Source organism: Lynx canadensis, chromosome C2 (assembly GCF_007474595.2).
Source record: "Lynx canadensis isolate LIC74 chromosome C2, mLynCan4.pri.v2, whole genome shotgun sequence".
Taxonomy (NCBI): domain Eukaryota; kingdom Metazoa; phylum Chordata; class Mammalia; order Carnivora; family Felidae; genus Lynx; species Lynx canadensis.
The window spans coordinates 7,371,205-7,378,342 of NC_044311.2; the positions used below are offsets into that span (position 1 = coordinate 7,371,205).

Consider the following 7,138-nt stretch of genomic DNA (forward strand, 5'->3'; position numbering starts at 1 on the left):
AGGGCTTCTTCCCTTCCAGATGTTGGTGTGAAGTCAATATGACCCAAGAATCAATGGCACTTGTGTACCGTGAAGCCAGTTTCGGGACAGCTGAGCTGAGGTTCAAGACAGAAGAAAAAATATGGAGCCTTCTGAATTTGGGGGAGACAACGCAATTTAGACCCATGGTTTGGTATGGTAATGTAGTGGGTTTTGAAAAAATTAATATTAATGAGGGGCGCCTGGGTGGCTCAGTCGGTTGAGTGCCTGACTTCGGCTCAAGTCGATCTCGCGGTTCGTGAGTTCAAGCCCCACATTGGGCTGTGTGTTGACAGCTCGGAGCCTGGAGCCTGCTTCGGATTCTGTGTCTCCCTCTCTCTCTCTGTCCCTCCCCCACTGGCTCGCTCTCTCTCTTTCTCAAAAATAAGTAAACATTGAAAAATTAAAAAAAATTAAATTACATTGATAGTAATACAAACAAGGAAAATTAGTTGTTGAACAAATGAAATGGATTAATAAACTCTTCTGTAAGGGCAGGGCAAGAAGAACTTATTAAAATAGAGGTGAACTGGAAATCTCAATAAGAATGATAAGCATTTTTTAAGGGAGGCTTTATCTGTTCTGTCCCTACAGTGATTCACGCTGTTGGACATTTTTGCTATCATCCTGCCAAATTCCAGTCAGAATGTGGAAGAAGCTTATTTGTAAAGCTAGAGCCTGTGGCTTCTAAAGCTATTCTCCAGTGAAAAACACAAATGCCCTTGGAGGATACTTGATTTCATATTTCTGGGCAGGGAAAAAAATCAGGATTAGTTTGCGGCTCCTGGATGTTGAAAGAAAACAAGGTTGCCTTAGGGTATCAGAGAACCGTAGTCCATAATGATGTAAAATACATAAATAAATAAAAAAAGATAAAACAGAACTGGCTGAGAAACATTCCTGGTCTCTGAAATTGTTTACTTAAAAAGCTGTGTGCTGATGACTGCAAATTGTGTGAGGCCTACGCTTAAGGTTTTAAAACCAACAGTTGGAAAATGCCAGATGCTGGTTTTCTCTATGAAGAGATGGGCCGGTAGCAGGAGGGTGTCAGAAGGGGTATCGCAGGACACTATCAGTGTGCCAAAGGTCTCCGTGAGATGCGGTTGGCTTGATTAGCCAAGGATGCCAGCAGATTGGAGAGAACCAGGATTTCTGGATATTCCAGCAATGACCTGTAAGAGTTCTTTGCCTCATCTTTCCAGTAGTAAATCACGATCTTCCCTAAGCGTTGCCAGCAGCGATTGCACGGTGGATAGAGGCATCCCCTGGAATTCACACGAAGTTTTATCAACTAGCCAGCACGTGTGCACTATTGCAAATTATGTCATGTTGTGCTGGCCATTTATCCAACAAGGATTCACTGTGCACAGGCAGGGGCTCTACATCCTATCTCTGTATCACTTTTATTACCGTGTGGCTATGTGCCTCGGATAGCAAATCGGAGCCAGCTTCTCTACCTGACTAAGCCTCACCCGAAGGGGAGAAAATCCTACAGGTGTCACAAAACGTTAAATGGACACTGGTGAACAAAAAATATTGAGTGGGCAATACCAAACAAAAAAAAAAAAAAGCATGCTGGTAAAAAAGTATCAAAGGTATTTAAAAAGGAAAACGATAAATTAAAGGGAAAATATGCTATAAAGATGTAAATTTTAACCGAGCTTTTCTTTCTAAGGAGATTTTAAAATTAAAGAAGGAAAAGAGATCCTTTTGTAGTTTGTAAGTGTGACGATTGGATGTTCACGCCGTTGTGTGACATGTGCCTCCCTTAAACCTTGTTATGATGTCGGCACATTACCCGTCTGATGTGGAAAAAAAATAAAGAAAGAAGGAAAAGAAATAAGTGAAGGAACAGAAAGTACAATGATAAGGAGTAAGTTTGGTCATAAATATATGAGGGAAAAGACGCTTGCATTAAAAACAACCAAAAGTACCAAAACCAAGTGGAAAATGGGTCAACACCATGCGGGTTGATGTGTCTGTAAGAATTAAAGGTATGATGAAACCAGTGAAGAAAAGGTCATTTAACACCAGTTGGTGCCTCTGATAACATCCCGCTCTTAGCAAAATTTGTATCTGAGACACATACTGTGGTTTATTCTGCAAAATTGGAATAGGACCAACTAACAACAGATTTATCATCAAGAAAGGATGGCACAGTTGCCCGGAATATGCAAGTAGGGGGTCAAACCACTTTCCCCAAAGGAGGTGGTAATGGAGGTGTGCTTTGGGCAAGAAGTCAGCAGCGCTGTGGGACAGTCTGATGGATGTGTGATGGAGGCACCCGGTGAAGACACAGTGGGATTAAGGGAGGAACAAAGGAAAGAGGGTGTTGGCTTTGTAGAACACATAGATCCAAGGAGGGGGGGCTTCAAGCCTGTGGGCACCACCCATGGTCAGTGTCAATGACTTGGGATTGGCAAGTTCTCTTTGTTTAGACTTCTCCGCCATGGGGGTCACCGTGAGGATTACAAGTCAGATGGGCTTCATAGTAATGGAGAAAGGCTACTGCTCTAAATAAACTGTCCTGGCTCCCACCATCTCTGAGGGACAAGTGGGACTCCTGGAGAGAGGGTAAAAAGGGAGGCTGTCAGCATATGAACATCCCTCCTTTACTGACTCTTTAAATAACTGAACAGAACATGTAGCAATTTGAAGGATATTGTTCTGGACCCCACTGAACACCTACTGCATGGATGTACATGAAAAAAAAAAAATCCAGAAGGCTCTTTCCCTAGGCCTTCTATAAGCGGGAGAAACAGGGACATTTGCAGGCAGTGAACAGCAACTTGAAGAGAAGAAAAGGCTGACTTATTGGTGATTGTTGAGCAAGGCTGGGTTGTCAGCCCTGTTATGTACACTCAGAAAAAACTTAGGGCTATTTTGAAGAGTTCAAATTCTTTGCTTCACAGATTGGGGACTTGAAGTTGTTTTTGGAACAGATATGTAAATGCTGTCTCCTTTCTGTAGTCATAGGCTGGTGAATCGATAATCCGAATAATGCTCTACTTACAAATGCACTCATTCCTACCCTCACTCTCCCACTTCCCTTCTTTGCTTCTCTATTCATACTGAATGGGTTTATATTATGTAGTTTTTTGATGATGCCCCACTGCTTCCTGGTTCTTGCCATCACTATCTGACCTTTCTGTGGCCCAGCTGTGGCTTTCCCTCTAGGTCCTGGGCCATGGCTTCTACTTGGCACTGAGGATCTGGGCCATCTGCTTGGCTTTGCTCCTCTGACTAAATTCTAATACCCATGGGCCTCCATGCCCCCATCCCAAGGCACAAGTGGACCAGATTACTCATCTCTCTCATCGTGGGTCAATCTTTCTCTGTTCTCTTATATTGCAGAAGGAATTTTGCTTGAATTAATTCTTCACTAATGTTAGTGTAACACAGAATGGATCCTACAGTTTCTTACAAGAGCGGGTGAAGTTTTGGAATAAGAAATGTTCCCATGCATAGGCGTCATCTGAGTCTGTAAGAGAGCTCATGTTCTAAAACAATTCCTTAGAACCACAGACCTGTAGAAGGAGTATAGACATCAGTCTATAGTCCAACGAGCCTAATTTAACAGGGGAAAGAAAAAAACGAGTTCCAGAGAGGGTAGATGAATTGCCATGAGTCTCTCAGAAAAGCTTCACTGGTAGCCACACTTCCTGGCCCACTGTTCGAGACACTTTCTATCATTAAGAATGCTTTAGGGGGCGTCTGGGTGGCTCAGTCGGTTAAGCGTGCGACTTCGGCTCAGGTCACGATCTCACAGTTTGTGAGTTCGAGCCCTGCCTCGGGCTCTGTGCTGACAGCTCAGAGCCTGGAGCCTGCTTCAGATTCTGTGTCTCCCTCTCTCTCTCTGCCCCTCCCTGACTTGTGCTCTGTCTCTGTCTCTCAAAAATAAATAAATGTAAAAAAAAAAAAATGAAAAAAAAAAGAATGCTTTAGTAAGGTACTTCATTCTGGAGATTGTGAGGACAACTTTGAGTAGGGAGGGAGGCAGAAAAAACATCTAGGAGGCTGTTGTGAAGGTCCAGGAAAAAGACGATGAGGGAATGGAGGCTAATGTTGAAGGAGTAGACAGTCATTCATTGGACTCGAATTCCTCACCCGCAAATGACACAAAGATCCATCTACCCCATCTGTACCATTCCCAGGGATCAACCATTCCAAGCCGAGGTCATGCTGTATATACGGAGCCATGAAAGGGATCTCCAGGTGGTTCAGCATGGGTAGCATGTAGGATGCATGTAGGAGCAAAGGGAGAGATAATCCATTTTGTGGAATTAGAGTTTCCTTGCAAAGTCTGCAGCAGATGTTCATTGTACCCAAGGGCTCAGCCCTTGGGAAGTTTCCAGAGGAGGATCCGGCACAGAGTGGAACTACTGAAAACTCCACCTAAAGAGAAGGCAAACACAACGACCACAGCTTCTGTCTGAGAACCGGGAGCCATAGCACAGTGGGCAGAGGAGGCGATGATGGAGGCCATGGGGGGACACCTGGAGCAGGGAGGAAGTGGGTGTCCCAGACCATGGCCAAGAGCAGTCCTGAGAACAGGGGGAATAGTGCTGAGGAAACAGGAGGGTCTGAGGCTGCCCCACTGGATGGAGCACACACTCGTTCACAGAGTCTTAAATGTATTTATACGTCAGAGCCAACTCAGCACACACTGGACACTGTTAAGTGTTTACTCACAATGAGTAATGCTTCCGAATGTGGTTTTCAGAACAAACCGATCGTTCCCATGCCCGGCCGAGCCACTTACCCATCAGCACAGACCATATAGCCACCATTTCTCCCCTTTCACTGACATGTGTTAAGGATTTACTGAGCTACGCCCTATCAGGTATTTCATAAGCTGATAGGCTACCTTACTTAGTCATACTTCAAGCTCTTTAAACATCATATTTTAGATGAGAAGAAAAGAAGGTCCAGAGACCCGCCCAGAAGTCACATAGCTGACATTTAGAGGACCCGAGATTCTGACACATGGGCAAGCCCTCTTTTCCCGGTAAATCTCAGAGAGCTGATGCTGCCTGGTGTCCGCCTCCGAGGCCGCCAGCCCTTGGGGTTCCCTCCCTCAGGGACGGGTGATTCCCGCTGTTGCTGTCCCCTCCCCCGTGGAAGTGGCTGACCTGCTCCTACATGCTGCTCCTACGTGGTCTGCTCTTTGGAGCAAGACCAAAGATCAGAGGCCCCAGCTTCACATGGGAATTTGTACTGGCCAAAACCCTGCTTCTCACACTTTCCGGCCTTGCTCCTGATTTGGGCCACAGCCTATTCTCCCCAGGTATGCTCCATCATCTGTCTCGTTCATCTTAATTTAAAAACAAAAAAAGTCATCATTTATTGATGGCTTACTATGGGCCAGATACCGAACTTTAGCTGTATTTAATTTTCACACAGCCCTTTCAGACACATAGCTTTGTTATCCAAGTTTTATAGAAGAAGAAATAAATCAGCCCAGAGACATTAATAAGTCACTCAAGGTTCCGTAATTAATCAGGAGTGAAGCTGGGATTTGAACCCAGCAGACCCGACCCTGGCTTTCTTGACTTCCGTATTGACCTGCCATCCCCTGAGGTTCTGGATTTTGCCACCTTGCCTGACTCCAGACACTGACCACAGCTCTTGCAACCCAGAGGCTGGGAAAGGCGAGTTAGACGCGTGCCCAAGAAGAAAACCTGATTGTGATGAACAATAAACTGTCCCTGCCACGTTCCCCTTCTGAGGAGTAACAGTCTGCATCTTCGTGCTTTAACTTTCTTCTTCGGTTTGCTTTTCTGAGTTTTCCAGGACTCAACTGTTATATACTTATAGTTTTCTACTTTATCGAGTGTGTTTGTTCTTTTAGGTCTGTGGCAGGTGGCAGGAAAGAAATTAAGTACGTGAGTGATGGTACAAAGAATGTACGGTGAAGTATAAGAGGATGCCTGATTCTTCATCCATCTGTGGAAGGGAACATGGGGAGATAGTAGGTTGTTGGGTTTTGAAGAAAGGGCTACATTTGGGTAACGTGCCGGATCGTACAGGACTTGGGATGCACCCTGGACGTTGCTCACTTCTTTATTGATATTTCTATAATTGTAATCTGGGTAACCTGATACCCTTCATGAGACCAGGCACATGATAGATGTAGATGACTGAGGAAGGGAACAGCCATGCTTATCTGGAATTGTATTTACGGATTTTTTTTCATGAAGACAGAGCCAATAAAAATCACTGTATTTATAAACATTCCATATAATAAAAGGCAGGGTCTTTCTCATTTCCCTTGAAATGTTATTCTTCATTCTACCTTCAGTCTTGAATAAAGACTTCTTGACTTGGGGGCACCTGGGTGGCTCAGTTGGTTGAACATCTGACTTTGGCTCAGGTCATGATCTTGAGGTTTGGGAGTTTGAGCCCCTGGACTGATTGTGATTCTCTCTCTTTTTCTCTCTCTGTCCCTACTCCACTTGCCTGTGCATACCCTCTCTCTCTCAAGGAAAAATAAACTTCAGAAATTAAAAAAAAAAAAAAAAAAAGAAAGAAAACAAGATTTCTTGACTTGAATTTCATTAGTAAAACTTGTCAGGTTAATTAATGGAAATTCATGTATCGGACTAATGTGTAATATTGAAAAAAGAATTAAAGCTTTGTTTGTTGTTCCTGAGTAATCTCCAACACCTGAATGAAGAAAGCGAGGTCCAGGGACGTTAAAGCAAGTCCTGGTTGATATTCCTAGCAATGCCTGCTCAATTTCAGATGGAGGGTAATGGGAAGACTTTGCTCCCTTCCCAAAGAGAGAGCCAACCCTTTTGTGTTTGTTTTGTTTTGAGAGAAAGCCAAGTCTTCTATGAGAGCCACATAATTGGGTTTCTACTCAGGAACTTCTGAGAAAGAAAAAAAAAATCAAAATAAATCTCCTTAAAGAAAAATATACCTGCAGTTCCAATATGAACTTGTTTGCATGAGATGGTAATCTTCTCTTGTGTATTATGAGAACGAAGGATGAGGGGGGAACGTGTTAAATATCACCTAAGCAGATAAAAGAGACAAGTAAGATCTAAATTTCAAGAAATTGGGGCTGCGAAGGCAACCGAAATCAGCACAGAGGCTGCTGGAGAGAAGTGAGTAGAGG

The 7,138-nt window shown here is 43.9% G+C and overlaps 1 non-coding gene across 1 annotated transcript; it reads left to right on the forward strand.

The window, feature by feature from the left end:
• The first annotated feature begins 1,722 nt into the window (after positions 1-1,722).
• On the forward strand, positions 1,723-1,826 carry LOC115524382. Its single transcript, XR_003972084.1, has one exon. It is a non-coding gene; the product is annotated as a small nucleolar RNA U13 (small nucleolar RNA).
• Positions 1,827-7,138: the final 5,312 nt, after the last annotated feature.